At 45.5% G+C, this 19,552-nt stretch overlaps 1 pseudogene; it reads right to left on the bottom strand.

Annotated features, from left to right (window-relative positions):
• The window catches only part of LOC111975343 (anoctamin-8-like), a 24,517-nt pseudogene that overhangs the window by 735 nt on the left and 4,230 nt on the right, over positions 1-19,552 (bottom strand).

Here is a 19,552-nt window from a genome sequence, read left to right on the forward strand (position 1 = left end):
TGTTTGGTTGTTGGGGTGTGTGTGTATTGGGGTGTGTGTGTCGTGTGTGGGTGTTGTGTGTGTGTGTGTGGTGGTGGTGTGTGTTGTGTTGTGGTGTGCACGGGTAAAAGGGGTGGGTTATGTCTTCACCCATTAAGCCAAAAGTCTCTCAGCAACAGCAACAATGCAGACCCACACATCCCATCATCATTACCATTAGTCCTTCACCCCCGCAGCCCACCAGCACTAGCGCTTCACATCAACAAACCTCAGATCCAGACAGCACAGAGAGAGGCTTGACCTTTTCTCCCATACGTTTCTCCTTCTAGTAGATATATTAAGTTAATTTCTCATAGCAGTTGTCATCTCCCTATCCAAAGAGAAAGCTAGGACTTTTTCGGGTCTTTGAGGAGTTTATTTCTGTGTGGGAAAGAGAAAGGGAGAGAGAGAGTGAGAGGGGGAAGGGAAAGAGAAAGGGAGAGAGAGAGAGTGAGAGGGGCAGGGGAGAGGAGATATACAGTATATATAGTACATACTGAGTATACAAAACAGTGATCTTTCCATGATATAGACTGAGCAGGTGAATCCAGGTGAAAGCTATGATCCCTTATTTATGTCACTTGTTAAATCCACTTCAATCAGTGTAGATGACGAGGAGGAGACATGTTAAAGAAGGATGTTTAAGTCTTGAGACAACTGAGACATGGATTGTGTATGTGTGCCATTCAAACATTGGCTTTTCACGCTCAACAGTTTCCCATGTGTATCAAGAATGGTCCACCACACAAAGAACATCCAACCAACTTGACACAACTGTGGGAAGCATTGGGGTTAACATGAGCCAGCATCCCTGTGGAAAGCTTTCTACACCATGTCGAGTCCATGCCCCGACGAACTGAGGCTGTTCTGTGGGGAAAAGCGGGGGGTGTAACTCAATATTAGGAAGGTGTTCTTAATGTTTGGTATACTCAGTGCATATGTAACCGGTGTGAAATGGCTAGCTAGTTAGCGGTACCCACTAGTAGCGTTTCAATCGGTGACGTCACTCGCTCTGAGACCTTTAGGTAACAATGCCTCGAGGGGGACTGTTATCGATGTGTGCAGAGGGTTCCTGGTTCAAGCCCAGGATGGAGCGGGGAGAAGGACGGAAGTAATACTGTAACATATATAAACTCAGCTGAAAAACAAACGTCCTCTCACTTGTCAACTGCGTGTATTTTCATCAAACTTAACATGTGTAAATATTTGTAGGAACATAACAAGATTCAACAACTGAGACATAAACTGAACAAGTTCCACAGACATGTGACTAACAGAAATGGAAATGTGTCCCTGAACAAAGGGGGGGTCAAAATCAAAAGTAACAGTCAGTATCTGGTGTAGCCACCAGTTGCATTAAGTACTGCAGTGCATCTCCTCATGGACTGCACCAGATTTGCCCGTTCTTGCTGTGAGATGTTACCCCACTCTTCCACCAAGGCACCTGCAAGTTCCTGGACATTTCTGGGGGGAATGGCCCTAGCCCTCACCCTCTGATCTAACAGGTCCCAGACATGCTCAATGGGATTGAGATCCGGACTCTTCGCTGGCCATGGCAGAACACTGACATTCCTGTCTTGCAGGAAATCACGCACAAAACGAGCAGTTATGGCTGGTGGCATTGTCATGCTGGAGGGTCAGGTCAGGATGAGCCTGCAGGAAGGGTACCACATGAGGGAGGAAGATGTCTTCCTTGTAACGCACAACATCCTTGCTGCATGCCTAAGGCACGTTCACGCAGATGAGCAGGGATCCTGGGCATCTTTCTTTTGGTGTTTTCAGAGTCAGTAGAAAGGCCTCTTTAGTGTCCTAAGTCATCATAATTGTGACCTTAATTGCCTACCATCTGTAAGCTGTTAGTGTCTTAACGACCGTTCCACAGGTGCATGTTCATTAATTGTTTATGGTTCATTGAACAAGCATGGGAAATAGTGTTTAAACCCTTTACAATGAAGATCTGTGAAGTTATTTGGATTTTTATGAATTATCTTCGAAAGACAAGGTACTGAAAAAGGGACGTTTCTTTTTTTGCTGAGTTTATATGCTGTGTAAAACGTTAAAGCATCAAAAAGAAATGTCTGCTCTCTCTCTAGTGCGTGGTCTTCTTTGAATCAGTGACTTTGAATCAGTTTTCTTTGAATCAGTTTTCTTTGAATCAGTTTTCTTTGAATCAGTGACTTTGAATCAGTGATAGGCCTACTGCACTCTGACCTATGCTGTCCATGAAGCAAGAGGACACAACAGCTGTGACCTCTTTACTGGCTGCATTGCTGTGCTGTGTTGATTTAGTATGTGAGACCCCCCCCCCGCCCCCCCCTACACCCCACCCACCGTGTGTGACGGAGTGTCCAGAGATTGTGTAACACTTGACCTTTCCTACAGGTATGTACAGTGACTGGCTGAGACTCGGGGTTCACGTCACTCACCACCCATCTGCCTTATCAACACCCACAGATATACCCAGGAGTGAAGCACCTCATAGAAAACTTCATCGTCTTTACTGCTATGGGCACTTAGTTGTAGAGCTGAAAGCCACCTCAGAAAAGGATACATTTCATTGCGGTAGCTGTGGTTGGCTTCAACATAGTCTTTCATAGACACACCTGCTGCTGGCTGGTGAGCAAGACTCTCCCTTCTCTGGGATAAAAAATATATATATATTTTGACATKACCAAATAAAGATTTAAAGTTCATATGAAATAAGACAGCAGATATATGTCATATTATGATGACTTAAGCTCACCTGAAAGCATGCTAGTAGACTGAGGAAGTCTTGATACCCAAAACACATTGGTGCAGGTCACGATAAACGTTTGAAATATGTCTTTTGGAAGACAGTAAGAGGACCATAGCTCACTGAGGTGACTTCTAAAGAAACACATCTATAAGGCCTGCTGGGTTGCTGTCAGTTTGAGAGGTTGAGCTGCTCAGAGATCAGTTTTCTAGCCATATATCTTCACCTCAACTATTAGAGGATGTCAATCAAATCTAATTCTGGACCAGTGCTGAGTGTTAGACTACCACAAAATCCCTATTTAACCCTGCCAACACTGAAACAGTGTGAGACTGAGAGACTAACTCATAAAAACATGGGTCTATGCAACTCAAACCCCCATCAGCCTACTGAGTTAAAGCCTAGGCATTACCGTCCCGTCAGAAAGTATTCACACCCCTTGACTTACACAAAATACTCTATAATGTCAAAGTGGAAGAAAATAATAAATAAAATACACTAATTGTCACGCCCTGATCTGTTTCACCTGTTCCCTTGATTGTCTTCACCCCCTCCAGGTGTCGCTTATTTTCCCCAGTGTATTTATCCCTGTGTTTCCTGTCTCTCTTTTGCCAGTTCGTCTTGTATGTTTAGTCAAGTCAACCAGCGTGTTTTTCCCGTACTCCTTTTGCTATTCCTCCCGGTTTTGACCCTTGCCTGTTTCTGGACTCTGTACCCGCCTGCCTGACTATTCTGCCTGCCTTGACCACGAGCCTGCCTGCCACTCTGTACCTCCTGGACTCTGATCTGGTTTTGACCTTTCTGCCTGTCCACGACCATTCTCTTTCCTACCCCTTTGGATTATTAAACATTGTGAGACTCCAACCATCTGCCTCCTGTGTCTGCATCTGAGTCTCGCCTTGTAGTAAGCAAAAGTGTTAAACAAATCAAAATATATTTTTATATTTGAGATTCTTCAAAGTAGCCACCCTTTGCCTTGATGACAGCTTTGCACATTTTTGTCATTCTCTCAACCAGCTTCACCTGAAATCCTTTTCTAACAGTATTGAAGGAGTTCCCACATATGCTGAGCACTTGTTGGCTGCTTTTCCTTCACTGTGCGGTCCAACTCATCCCAAACCATCTCAATTGGGTTGGGGTCGGGTGATTGTGGAGGCCAGGTCATCTGATGCAGTACTCAATCACTCTCCTTCTTGTGTTGGGTCATTGTCCTGTGGAAAAACAAAGGATAGCCCCACTAGGCGCAAACCAGATGGGACGGCGTATCGCTGCAGAATGCTGTGGTAGCCATGCTGGTTAAGTGTGCCTTGAATTCTAAATAAATCAGACAGTGTCACAAGCAAAGCACCCCCATACCATCACACCTCCTCCTCCATGCTTCACGGTGGAAACCACACATGCAGAGATTATTCGTTCACCTACTCTGCGTCTCACAAAGACAATTTTTGAAGAATTTGGACTCATCAAACCAAAGGACACATTTCCACCGGTCTAATGTCCATTGCTCGTGTTTCTTGGCCCAATCTTCTTCTTATTGGTGTCCTTTAGTAGTGGTTTCTTTGCAGAAATTTGACCATGAAGGCCTGATTCAAGCAGTCTCCTCTGAACAGTTGATGAAAGCTACCGCTTTCAAGGAGCAGGACTCTAATCTGGAAGCTTATAAGAAATCCCACTATGCCCTCCGACGAACCATCAAACAGGCAAAGCATCAACACAGGACTAAGATCGAATCGTACTACACCAGCTCTGATGCTCGTCAGATGTGGCAGGGCTTGCAAACCATTACAGACTACAAAGGGAAGCACAGCCGAGAGCTGCCCAGTGACACGAGCCCACCAGACGAGCTGAACTATGTCTATGCTCACTTCGAGGCAAATAACACTGAAACATGCATGACAGCACCAGCTGTTCCGGAAGACTGTGTGATCATGCTCTCCGCAGCCGATGTGAGCAAGACCTTTAAACAGGTAAACATTCACAAGCCCGCAGGGCCAGACGGATTATCAGGACGTGTACTGAGAACATGCGCTGACCAACTGGCAAGTGTCTTCACTGACATTTTCAACCTCTCCCTGTCCGAGTCTGTAATACCAACATGTTTCAAGCAGACCACCATMGTGCCTGTGCCCGAGAACACTAAGGTAACCTGCCTAAATGACTACCAACCCGTAGCACTCACGTCTGTAGCCATGAAGTGATGGGCCGCCCCCAGGTGGTAAGGGTAGGTAACAACACATGCGACACGCTGATCCTCAACACAGGGGCCCCTCAGGGGTGCGTGCTCAGTCCCCTCCTGTACTCCCTGTTCACTCATGACTGCACAGCCAGGCACGACTCCAACACCATCATTACATTTGCAGATGACACAACAGTGGTAGGCCTGATCACCGACAACGACGAGACAGCCTATAGGGAGGAGGTCAAAGACCTGGCCGTGCGTGCGGTGCCAGGACAGCAACCTCTCCCTCAATGTGATCAAGACAAAGGAGATGATTGTGGACTACAGGAAAAGGAGGACCAAGCACGCCCCCATTCTCATCGACGGGGCTGTAGTGGAGCAGGTTGAGAGCTTCACGTTCCTTGGTGTCCACATCACCAACAAACTAACATGGTCCAAGCACACCAAGACAGTCGTGAAGAAGGCACGACAACACCTTTTCCGCCTCAGGAGACTGAAAAGATTTGGCATGGGTCCTCAGATCCTCAAAAGGTTCTACAGCTGCACCATCGAGAGCATCCTGACTGGTTGCATAACTGCCTGGTATGGCAACAGCTTGGCATCTGATCGCAAGGCACTACAGAGGGTAGTGCGTACGGCCGAGTACATCACTGGGGCCAAGCTTCCTGCCATCCAGGACCTCTATACCAGGCGGTGTCAGAGGAAGGCCCTAAAAAATGGTCAAAGACTCCAGCCACTGTAGTCAGACTGTTCTCTCTGCTACCGCACAGCAAGCGGTACCGGAGCGGCAAGTCTAGGTCCAAGAGGCTTCAAAACAGCTTCTACCCCCAAGCCATAAGACTCCTGAACATCTAATCAAATGGCTACCTACACTATTTGCATTGTCCCCCCCCTCTTTTATGCTGCTGCTACTCTCTGTTATTATCTGTACATGTTACCTCAATTACCTCGACTAACCGGTGCCCCTGCACATTGACTCTGTACCGATACCCCCCTGTATATTGTCTCGCTATTGTTATTTTACTGCTGCTCTTTAATTACTTGTTCCTTTTATTTCTTATTCATATTTTTTAAACTGCTGTTGGTTAGGGGATTGTAAGTAAACATTTCACTGTAAGGTCTACTACACCTGTTGTATTCGGCGCATGTGACTAATACAATGTGATTTGATATACTGTAGGAAGGACGCTTGTATCTTTGCAGTGACTGGGTGTATTGATACACCATCCAAAGTGTCATTATGTTTACCCATCTACCAATAGGTGCCCATCTTTTCAAGGCATTGGAAAACCTAGCTGGTCTTTGAAATTCACTGCTCGACTGAGGGACCTTACATATAATTGTATGTGTGGGGTTCAAAAATCATGCTAAACACTGTTTTTGCACACAGAGTCCATGCAACTTATTATGTGACTTGTTAAGCAAACTTGTACTCCTGAACTTATTTAGGTTTGCCATAACAAAGGGGTTAAATACTTACTAACTCAAGACATTACAACTTTTCATTTTTAATTAATTTGTAAACATGTCAAAAAAATGTATTCTACTTTGACATTATGGGGTATTGTGTGTAGGCTAGTGACCCAAAAAATATAAATTCAATAAATGTTAAATTCAGGCTGTAAGACAACAAAATGTGGAACAAGTCAAGGGGTGTGAATACTTTCTGAAGGCTCTGTATCTGATGTACCTCAAGGATGACAATGGAGATGATGGCCATCTCAGGGCTGAGCCAGGGGAAGAGGCGCTGCAGCTGACCACACTGACCAATCAGGTAACAGTTGACTATGATGGCGATCAGACCCATGGCCTCCATCGCCGTCTGCAGAGAGACACACACACACCACAGACAGGTTTACTGTATGTACACAGAACATCATGCCTATAAAGCTTACACAAGTTAAATCCATGAATAGGCTTTTATGAAAGGACAGGTCTCTGTTTATTAAATATTAGTGCTGGGCTGCAACAAAAGTCTGTGCATTCTGTGGCCTTCCATAACCACAGTTTCCCATTCCCACCCCTCTGACTGACCTACCTGTCCCTCAGTCCTGCCTGTCCCTCAGTCCTGCCTGTCCCTCAGTCCTACCTGTCTCTCAGTCCTACCTGTCCCTCAGTCCTGCCTGTCCCTCAGTCCTATCTGGCCCTAGTTCCTACCTGTCCGTTAGTCCTGCCTGTCCCTCATTCCTGCCTGTCCCTCAGTCCTGCAGGTCCTTCAGCCTTCCTGTCCCTCAGTCTACCTGTACTTCAGTCCTACCTGTCCCKCATTCCTGCCTGTCCCTCAGTCCTACCTGTCCCTCAGTACTACCTGTACCTCAGTCCTGCATGTCCTTCAGTCCTACCTGTCCCTCAGTCTACCTGTCCTTCAGTCCTGCTTGTCCCTCATTCCTGCCTGTCCCTCAGTCCTACCTGTCCCTCATTCCTGCCTGTCCCTCAGTCCTACCTGTCCCTCAGTCCTACCTGTACCTCAGTTCCTACCTGTCCCTCATTCCTGCCTGTCCCTCAGTCCTACCTGTCCCTCAGTCCTACCTGTACCTCAGTTCCGAACTGTCCCTCATTCCTGCCTGTCCCTCAGTCCTACCCGTCCCTCAGTCCTGCCTGTCCTTAAGTCCTACCTGTCCCTCAGTCATACCTGTCCTTCAGTCCTACCTGTCCCTCAGTCATACCTGTCCTTCAGTCCTACCTGTAGCTCAGTCATACCTGCCACTGTCCGATGCTCTCCACTCTCTTGCCGAAGGGTCTCTGCAGGCCGGTACAGAGCTTGAAGGCGTCGCTGCGGATCTCTATGATGTTGTTGATGAGGGCACACATGGCCGCCAGGGGGAAGGCTGAGGAGAAGAGAACCACGTAGCCGAACTGGACAAACATCTCCTGGTAGTCCTGGAAGGTGTCCTGGAAGGGACARAAMACACAAGGGATAGTCAGCACTGTCTGTGACATGGATAGATGATAATCCCGTTCAAAATATGATTTGTTTTGTTTAACACTTTTTTGGTTACTACATGATTCCATATGTGTTATTTCATAGTTCTGATGTCTTCACTATTATTCTACAATGTAGAAAATAGTAAATAAGAAAGAACAACCCTTGAATGAGTAGATGTGTACAAACTTCTGACTGGTACTGTAATTGTACATGTATTGGAAGTTAGCTACTCATGAATAACTTAGCTACGCACAGTGACGTCAAGAGAACCCCTAACGTAGATGTCCGTCTTTTTATGGTTCAGTGGTACTGCCAGTTGACTCTGAGTGCATAGCGCCAGACACAGATACAATGTATTTACAGTTCCTGGTGGTAGTATTACATAAATACTATTTTCTATGAGACGTATGTGGCAGGGTCTACAGACAATCACGGACTACAAAGGGAAAACCAGCCACGTCGCGGACACCGACGTCTTGCTTCTGGATAAGCTAAACACCTTTTTTGCCCCCATTGAGGATAACAGAGTGCCACCGACGCGGCCCGCTACCAAGGACTGTGGGCTCTCCTTCTCCGTGGCCGACGTGAGTAAGACATTTAACCATGTTAACCCTCGCAAGGCTGCCGGCCCAGACAGCATCCCTAGCCGCGTCCTCAGAGCATGCGCAGACCAGCTGGCTGGAGTGTTTACGGACATATTCGATCTGTCCCTATCCCAGTCTGCTGTCCCCACATGCTTCAAGATGTCCACCATTGTTCCTGTACCCAAGAAAGCTAAGGTAACTGAACTAAATGACTCTCTCCATGTAGCACAAACTTCTGTCATCATGAAGTGCTTTGAGAGACTAACTAGTCACGGATCTGGGTTTGAACCCCGCCCTGTGCAACTGGGTCCTGGACTTCCTGATGGGCCGCCCCCAGGTGGTGAAGGTAGGAAACAACACCTCCCCTTCGCTGATCCTCAACACATGGGTGTGTGTTCACAAGGGTGCATGCTCAGCCCCCTCCTGTACTCCCTGTTCACCCAAGACTGCGTGTCCAAGCATGCCTCCAACTCAATCATCAAGTTTGCAGACGACACAACAGTAGTAGGCCTGATTACCAACAATAACGAGACAGCTTACAGGGAGGAGGTGAGGGCCCTGGATGTGTGGTGCCAGGAAAATAATCTCTCACTCAACATCAACAAAACAAAAGAGCTGATCGTGAACTTCAGGAAACAGCAGAGGGAGCACCCCCCTATCCACATCGATGGGACCACAGTGGAGAAGGTGGAAAGCTTAAAGTTCCTCTGTGCACACGTCACAGACAGACTGAAATGGTCCACCCACACAGACAGCGTGGTGAAGAAGACGGAACAGCGCCTCTTTTTATTTTTTTATTTCACCTTTATTTAACCAGGTAGGCTAGTTGAGAACAAGTTCTCATTTACAACTGCGACCTGGCCAAGATAAACCTCAGGAGGCTGAAAAAAATGTGTCTTGGCACCTAAAACCCTCACAAACTTTTACAGATGCACAACTGAGAGCATCCTGTTGGGCTGTATCACCGCCTAGTACGGCAACTGCACCACTCGCAACCGCAGGGCTCTCCAGAGGGTGGTGCGGTCTGCCCAACGTATCACCGGGGGCAAACTACCTGCCCTCCAGGACACCTACAGCACCCGATGTTACAGGAAGGCCAAAAAGATCATCAAGGACAAGAACCACCCGAGCCACTGCCTGTTCACCCCGTTATCATCCAGAAGGCGAGGTCAGTACAGGTGCATCAAAGCTGGGACCGAGAGACTGAAAAACAACTTCTATTTCAAGGCCATCAGACTGTTAAATAGCCATCACTAGCACCTTAGAGGTATATATACATATATTTGAAATCACTGGCCACTTTAATAATGGAACACTAGTCACTTTAATAATATTTACATATTTTGCATTACTCATCTCATATTTCTATACTGTATTCTATTCTATTCTACTGTATTTTAGTCTATGCCGCTCTGACATTGCTCGTCCAAATATTTATATTTTCATAATTCCATTACTTTACTTTAGATTTGTGTGTATTGTGTGTATTGTTGTGAAATTGTTAGATATTACTTGTTAGATACTACTGCACTGTTGGATCAAGAAACACAAGCATTTCTCTACTCCTTCAATAACATCTGCTAAACATCTGTATGTGACCAATACAATTTGATTTGATTTACACCGTAATTACATTCAAGTTAGCACAGTAGTCAATAGAATAACTAGAAGTATTTTCCCCGAGGTAACCTCAAAACCAATCCATGCCATCCCAGATACCAATCAACAGCTTAGAGCTCAAGGATCCAATGAGAGTTTGTGAAGGACCCTAGGCAGGATATATTGGAGTATCATATGGATGGACAGAGGCATGACCTGAGTTTGGCTGAGAGAGCATGGGGTACATCTAGGTCCATGGTAACAGGAACACATGCCCAGCTACATGATTCTGTATGGAAATGGAAATAGATCTACAGCAGGATGGTTACCCCTCTAGTTGGTCTCATTTGGGACGATGGAATTGTTTATTTAGAGTTGGCATTGTTGACATAGTTCACATAGTGAGTGAGCCTGCTCATTAGTTAGTGTGTGTGTGTGTGTGTGTGTGTGTGTGTGTGTGTGTGTGTTGTGTCGTGGTGTGTGTGTGTGTGTGTGTGTGTGTGTGTGTGTGTGTGTGTTGTCTTCTTACCTCATATGTCTGCATGCAGCTCTCTATCTCAGCCTGTGCCAGACTCGTACTCTCCTGCTCCTCTGGCGGGTCGATCCATGACTCCCGCTTGGTTTTAGAGTCTGCCCTCTCCAAACTCCTCTGCCTTCTGCGATGACGCACCGTCACCGTGCTCTCTGGCCCAGAAGGCAGCGGGGCAGCCGCCATACTCTCATTGGCCGAAACTCCCGTGTCCTTTGTCTCAGTGACGCCATTGTCATCGTCATCATCATATGTCTCGAACACCGATGCCGGATCCATCCCCTTCTCCACCATAGTGGGGCTGCCGTCCTCCAGGAAACTGTCCTCCATTGTGGGGACGCAGCCCCCTCCAGACGACTTCCTGTCCCTCTTCTCTATGAAGCTGACCTTCCTCAGCTTGAGGCCACAGTCTATCAGACTCTCAGACGATTCCTCATTCTCTCCCTCACTGAACCTCCCACTGTCCCCCTCCTCCCTCTCTCCCTCCTCCTCTTCAGGCACCCCACATCCCCCGTTCAGACACTTCTTCTCCCTGCAGAACAGAGGAAAGGTTTGACTGTAGTCTAATCATATACTATCTATAACACTATTGTATTGGGTTAGCCATGTAATAATGTGAATGTGTCACACATCCTCAAACAAATCAAAACATAGGCTTGACTACACTGAAGGAAACATGTCTGAAAAAGGAAGCTCTCGTGTTACGTATTCATGGATGAATACAAGCTGTTGTGTCAGCATTACCTGCGCTCAGGCTGTCCCACCCCGGGTCTGGTTCCCCTCAGGCCAGGGCCCGGCATGGCCTGGTCGGTGGGTGAAGCCTGGGGCTTTCCTGCGGCCAGCCTGCAGTACTTGAGCAGGGCTGAGAGGAGCAGATCCCAGACACTGCGCAGGGTGAGCTCGCCCAGCTTGTGGCGCTCGTACAGGTAAGGCTGCATCACCTCCTTCACGTTCTGGACAAAATGGCGGATGATCAGCAGGGTGGCCAGCATCTGACACAAACAGGAAATAGAGGACAGGATCAAGGGTTAAAGGTCAGGGATGGCAGGATCTGTCACAGGGTTTAATACCATGCATAGCGATTTCGATAAATAATCATTAGGGCACCACAGTAAACAAATGACGTTGTACAAAATCAAGAAATATAATTCCTTTGCAAAAATAAAATATTCACTCAGTACTAAACACAATGGACTGGAAACAACTGTATATCTAAACCACAAGCAGTTCACTCCCATTCAAATACACACTCTGGATCTACTGCCTGGTCCAATGTGCAACATCAAAACCAATGACATGCAAAACTACCACACCATGACTACCACTACCATGACTATCACACTATGACTAACCATGACTATCACTACCCATGACTACCACTACCATGACTATCACTACTATAAGACTACACTACCATGACTATCACTAAATGACTAACCACTACCATGACTATCACTACCATGACTACAACTACACAATGACTATCACACTAACATGACTACCCATACCATGACATATCACTACCATGACTACACTACCATACTTCAACTACCCATGAACTACCACTACCATGACTATCCACTACCATGACTCACTACATGACTACATCTATATAACCATGACTACCACTACCATGACCTATCACTACCATGACTACACTACCATGACTATCACTAACCATGACTACCACTACCATGACTATCACTACGATGACTACAACCTACCCATGACTACCTACTACCATGATACCACTACCATGACTACACTTACCATGACTACACTACCATGACTAATCACATACCATGATACTACCATGACTACACTACCAATGACTACCACTACCATGACTAATCACACCATGACTACCACTACCATGACTATCACTACCATGATACTATACATACCATGACTACTACCACTACCTGATGACTACCACTAACCATGACTACCACTACCATGACTACCACTACCATGACTACCACTGAGTTGAGACCTAGGACACAGACACACACATATTGTCATTTCACTGCAAACCATGACCAAGTCAAAGCACAAACCACACATAGCACATTGACAGACAGTCCTCAGGCATCAGTCATCAATCAGCAGTTTACACCAATGACAACAAATGATTCATATGTTCCTTAACACAAACAGAAAGTGACGTATAAAAACATATCCTCGAACATTTTTGGTTTTCAGAAATCTATAAACACACAGAAATTAATAAACTATAAACACACAAGGGCACAGTTATTAGAGATGGACTGAGTGACAGAAAGAAGGACAAAAGGACAGAGTGACAGATTGACGTGCCAGGCATATGACTTTCCCGACACAAACCTTATAGAACAGCTGCTCAAATCCACAGGTAGCCAGACGCTACAAACCCAAAGCAGAACACTGCTTAACAGACATATCAACCGCTTCCAAAGTCCCATCATGAACACAACCAACAAAGAGACAGGCAGAGTGAAAAAGCAACTGTGGAACATTCTATATGTGTTTTTAAATCAACATAGTATTCACATGTACTACATGTCTTCCTATAGTAGGTAACTGGGTGTGTGACAAGTTACCAACAGAATCCTTACAAAAACAGGACTACATGTGCTATAGGACTAGCAGGTTTATGCTAGCAGACAGCCTACAACAGGACTACATGTGCTATAGGACTAGCAGGTTTATGCTAGCAGACAGCCTACAACAGACACACATTTAGCCATCCTGCATCTACCTGACATGGAAATGCTTTCTATGCAATGCCAAAGATACATAATGATGCTAAAACTACAAGCACAACAGAATAACAGACTACAACTCTACACAAATAAGGCACATGATGTTTAAAGGTCTAAGGTCATGCATGGGGCGCTGGGCAGGTAATGTCGAGATGACTTTGACCTCTAACCCCTTGACACACAGGCAAGGTCGTACTTTGGACCTGAAGGAGGCCTTGATGACCCAGGGGATGGTGACGACCAACAGCTTGATCTTGAGGAAGACAAAAGGCAGCACATTGTCCTTCAGCTGTCTGAGAAGACTCTGTGCCAGAGAGAACACCAGTAACAGCTAAGACCAGCACCACGGAACCAGCACCACGGAACCAGCACCACGGAACCAGCACCACGGAACCAGCACCACGGAACCACACAACAGAGACAGGATGGAAAAATAGACAGAACGAAGAGAGAGCAACGTGTGAAGGGGAGGGAGGGATGAAGCAAGGAAGACCAGGAAGGTGAACGTGGTTTGGGTAACTATTTGGAAGGAGTGGAAACGTGTTGTGATTTCAGTGTCTCTTACCTCTTTCAGACGCTCCATGTCTTTGAGGTAGAATCCAATGTAGAAAAGGCTGAGATAAGAGTTTACAAACTGAAACTGAGAGTACAGAAAGAAAAGATGTGAGTGGTAAAAAACCTCAGCGGGAAAGTGTAAATTCTGTATTTCAATCCTTTGTCTTGTGAAAAGTGAGTCCAATTTCCATGTAATAAGGAAGATGACAGCACTCACAAGAACCAATTTAATGATGAGATGTTTCTCATAGGCACTCTGGAGTCTATAGTTTTCTGTGGGGGAAGAAATATAATGTCAGATTTCACAGCAATAATCATCATCACCTGAATTAGTTTTTTAAATTCCGCTGCTCCTCGACTCTCTGCCCTCCATTAGCCCCTTCCCCTCTGCCACATGCACAAGTGTCCCAAAGCTGAGGGRGTGAAAATTACGAAGGGTGTAGGGACTAATTAGACCCTCCGATAGCCACTTCCACAGAGCCAGCTACGCTGCTCGCTTCAGCGCGAAGTGGTATCCCATAACGCACCGCGTTATTTTTGAGTTTGCACAATTTCATACAAAAGAATGGAGAGGTGTCTAATTATGGGCCACCTGTAATTGTTTGTGTCTGATTYCGAGGCTTGACACATGTAACAGATTACATTTCTCCCAAATAATTTKTTTTACATGTTACTGAGTTTTATATATTGTAAAACAACACAGGGAATTTTCTCCTTTCAATTTCATGCTTGTTTAATTATTTAAATGTGAAACATGAATTGCATCATCACAAGTGTTTCCCGAAGTTGAGCGGTTTATTTGTTCCTCACTCGTCACCCTCTGAGTTTCGTCAGCAGCACGTGACAATGGAGGGCCCTCCGACTGAGTTGATAGGGGCGAGAGGTTGGTTTGGGATTCACGGTAGGTTTATATATTATTTTTTYCCCCCCCCTACCGCCTACCCTTTTCAGATAGACCAGCACCTGGTATACAGAAGCAGGCATGGTAAAATAGTGGGATGTTGGTCTGTGTATGAAAGGGATAAGAGTGCGTGTTCTCACCCATGTCATTGAGCCAGTAGGCTATCTTCCTGTACACCTCGTCACAGGCGGTCACAGTGATGGCCAGCATGATCTTAGGGATGAACCGGGCCAGACGAGGCACTTCTTTAATCCCCATAACAAACTCCTGCAAACACCATAACAACAACAACTTTCTTACTTATTAAACACATTACAAACCTGTACAGTCCATACAATGGCAATCTACATACAGGACCAGTCAACAGTTTGGACACACCTACTCATTCAAGGGTTTTTCTTTATTTTTTACTATTTTCTACAATGCAGAACAATAGTGAAGACATCACAACTTTGAAATAACACATATGGAATCATGTAGTAACCAAAAAAGTGTTAAACAAATCAAAATATATTCTATATTTGAGCTTCTTCAAAGTAGCCACACTTTGCCTTGATGACAGCTTTGCACACTCTTGGCATTCTCTCAACCAGCTTCATGAGGTAGTCATCTGGAATGCATTTCAATGAATTGGTGGGACTTGTTAAAAGTTAATTTGTGGAATTTCTTTCCTTCGTAATGCATTTGAACCAATCAGTTGTGTTGTGACAAGGTAGGGGTGGTACAGTATACAGAAGATAGCCCTATTTGGTAAAAGACCAAGTCCATACTATGGCAAGAACAGCTCAAATAATCAAAGAGAAACAACAGTCCATCATTAATTTAAGACATGAAGGTCAGTCAATACGGAAAATGTCAAGAAGTTTGAAAGTTTCTTCAAGTGCAGTCGCAAAAACCATCAAGTGCTATGATGAAACTGGCTCTCATGAGGACCGCCACAGGAAAGGAAGACCTAGAGTTACCTCTGCTGCAGAGGATAAGTTCATTAGAGTTAACTGCACCTCAGAAATTGCAGCCCAAATAAATGCTTCACAGAGTTCAAGTAACAGACACATCTCAACATCAACTGTACAGAGGAGACTGCGTGAATTAGGCCTTCATGGTTGAATTGCTGCAAAGAAACCACTACTAAAGGACACCGATAAAAATAAGAGACTAACTTGGGCCAAGAAACACGAGCAATGAAATCAGTCCTTTGGTCTGATGAGTCTAAATTTGAGATTTTTGGTTCCAACCACCGTGTCTTTGTGAGACGCAGAGTAGGTGAATGGATGATCTCCGCATTTGTGGTTGCCACCGTGAAGCATGGAGGAGGAGGTGTGAAGGTGTGGGGGTGCTTTGCTGGTGACACTGTCAGTGATTTATTTAGAATGCAAGGCACACTTAACCAGCATGGCTTCCGTAGCATTCTGAAGCGATACGCCATCCCATCTGGTTAGCGCTTAGTGGGACTATCCTTCGTTGTCAACAGGACAATGACCCAAAACACCTCCAGGCTGTGTAAGGCCTATTTGACCAATAAGGAAAGTGATGGAGTGCTGCATCAGATGACCTGGCCTCCACAATCACCCGATCTCAACCCAATTCAGATGGTTTGGGATGAGTTGGACCGTAGAGTGAAGGAAAAGCAGTCAACAAGCGCTCAGCATATGTGGGAACTCCTTCAAGACTGTTGGAAAAGCATTCCTCATGAAGCTGGTTGAGAGAATTGTGCAAAGCTGTGTGCAAAGCTGTCACAAGGCAAAGGGTTGCTACTTTAAAGAATCTAAACTCTAAAATATATTTTGATTTGTTTAACACTTTTTTGGTCCGTATGTGTTATTTCATGGTTTTGATGTCTTCACTATTATTCTACAATTTTGACTGGTACTGTATATGGCTTCAAATATWTATATCTAACTATTCTGTATTACGTGGCTACATACAGCTATAGAATGCACTGACAAGAACCACATCCATCCTAAGGAATAGATGTTTATGACCGATTCATAATCAAAAGAAATGTACAGTTGAAGTCGGAAGTTTACATACACCTTAGACAAATACATTTAAACTCAGTTTTTCACAATTCCTGACATTTAATCCTAGTAACCACTTTAAGAATGTGAAATTTCAGAATAATAGTAGCGAGAATGATTTATTTAAGCTTTTATTTCTTTCATCACATTCCCAGTGGGTCAGAAGTTTCCATACACTCAATTAGTATTTGGTAGCATTGCCTTTAAATTGTTTAACTTGGGTCAAACGTTTCAGGTAGCCTTCCACAAGCTTCCCACAATAAGTTGGGTGAATTTTGGCCCATTCCTCCTGACGGACCTGGTGTAACTGAGTCAGGTTTGTAGGCCTCCTCGCTCGCACACGCTTTTTCAGTTCTGCCCACAAACCAAGCGTAACGTCCGACTGATGTCTTGAGATGTTCTTCAATTAATATGCCACAATAATTTTCCTCCCTTCATGATGCCATCTATACTTGTGAAGTGCACCAGCCATCCTGAGCAAAGCACCCCCAGCACATATGCTGCACCCCCGTGCTTCACGTGTGTATTGTGTTTCTTCGGCTTGCAAGCCTCCCTTTTTCCTCCAAACATAACGATGTCTTATGGCGAAACAGTCTATTTTTTACTATTTTTTTTTTTCATCAGGACCAGAGACATTTCTCCAAAAAAGTACAATCTTTGTCCCAGTTGGCAAACCGTAATAGTCTGGCTTTTGTTATGGCAGTTTGACAGTGGCTTCTGAACCACTGGAATTGTTGACAGTAATTGTAAGTAGAAAAATCTGTCTATAACCAATTGTTGAAAAATTGACTGGTCATGCACAAAGTAGATTCCTAACCGACTTGCCAAAACTATAGTTTGTTTAACAAGAATATGTGGTAGTGGTTAAAACAGTTGAATGACTCCAACCTAAGTGTATGTAAACTTCCGACTTTCCAACTGTACATCTCCAGTAAGGAAGTTTGACAGTTTACTAAAGCTGTTATCATTTCAGTGACCTGCAGGTCAAGCAGAGGAGCATGCGCAGGAACACAGAAGCAGAACACAGGATCAGATGCAGGCTGACCAGCCACGCTGAACACCCCTCCCCCTCCATGGGGTAGTAAGAACCTCCTCACAGACCTGTTATGGGGCTGCACCGGCTGTCACACCCAGCAGAGGAGGGGGAGAAAAGAGGAGAGAAAGTGTAGGAGGGGGAGGAGTTGAAGGGAGATGAAGATGGAGGAAGCAGAGGAACGAGAGTGGAGGAGGAGAGAGTGGAGAGAGATGAGAGAGATGGAGAGAGTGGAGGAGGAGGAGAGAGTGGAGAGCGAGAGAGCGAGAGAGGAGAGGAGGAGGGAGGAGGTGAGAGAGGGAGAATGGAGGATAAGAGGTGAGAGTGAGGAGAGTGTCGTAGATGGATGCAGAGGTAGAAGAGGCGGATGAGAGAGAGCTGGAGGATGAGGAGGGAGGAGAGAGGTGAGGAGGAGAGGTAGAGAGGAGAGAGGGATGCAGGATAGGAAGAGGAAGAGAAATGTTTACAACCTGTTCATTTTATTGAAGCTCTTGTTTTCCTTTATCATCTTCTTCTGTAAAAATATAATTGAGACATTATGTGAAATGTCTCATGTCCTCCTCACCCTAAAACTGCGTCCGTGGATTCCTCTAGGGACTCGTTAGGGTGTCCAGCGTACCCCACTTATGAGGCACAGCTCCGCCCCTCTCCTTCCAACCTCTCCAAGAAGAGATGCCCGACACCACGTTAAACAGGGCAAAACACCAACACAGCAGAGATCACGATCGTCTGAGGAGGAGAGAAACACAGGAATATCACGACTCGCTGAGGAGAGAGAATACACAGCAGATATCCACGACTCGTCTGAGGAGAAGAATACACAGCAGATATCACGACTCGTCGAGAGAGAGAATACACAGCAGATATCACGACTCTTGAGAGAGAGAAACACAGCAGATGATCACGACTCGTCTGAGGAGAGAGGAAAAAAGAATATCACGATGCTGAAAGAGAATCAATATCACGACTCGTCTGAGGGAGAACTATCAGCGTTAGAGAGGAGAATACACAGCAAGATATCAACGACTCGCTGAGGAGAGAGCGAGAATACACAGCAGATATCACGACTCGTCTGAGGAGAGAGGAGAATACACAGCAGATATCACGACTCGTCTGAGGAGAGAGAGAATACAAGCAGATATCACGACTCGTCTGGAGAGAGAGAATACACAGCAGATATCACGACTCGTCTGAAGAGAGAGAATACACGAGCAGATATCACGACTCGGTCTGAAGAGAGAATACACAGCAAATATCACGACTCGTCTGAGGAGAGAGAATACACGCAATATCACGACTCGTCTGAGGAGAAGAGAATACACAGCAGATATCACGCTCGTCTGAGGAGGAGAGAATACACAGCAGATATCCACGACTCGTCATGGAGGAGAAGCAGACACACGTCTGAGAGGAAACACAGCAAGATATCACGACTCGTCTGAGAGAGGAGAATACACAGCAGAGGGCGGGGTTCACGAACTCGGTCTGAGAGAGAGAGAATACACAAGGAAGTATCACGACTCGTCTGAGAGAGAGGAGAATTACACAGCAGATATCACGACTCGTCTGAGGCCAGAGAGGAATACACGAGATATCACGATCGTCTGAGAGAGAGGAGAACACAGCAGATATCACGACTCGTCTGAGAGAGAGAGATAGACAGAAATATCACACTCGCGAAGATAAATCACGAACGACTCGTCTGAGACGAAGGAAATACAACAGCAGATATCAC

Source organism: Salvelinus sp. IW2-2015, linkage group LG16 (genome assembly GCF_002910315.2).
Source record: "Salvelinus sp. IW2-2015 linkage group LG16, ASM291031v2, whole genome shotgun sequence".
NCBI lineage: Eukaryota > Metazoa > Chordata > Actinopteri > Salmoniformes > Salmonidae > Salvelinus > Salvelinus sp. IW2-2015.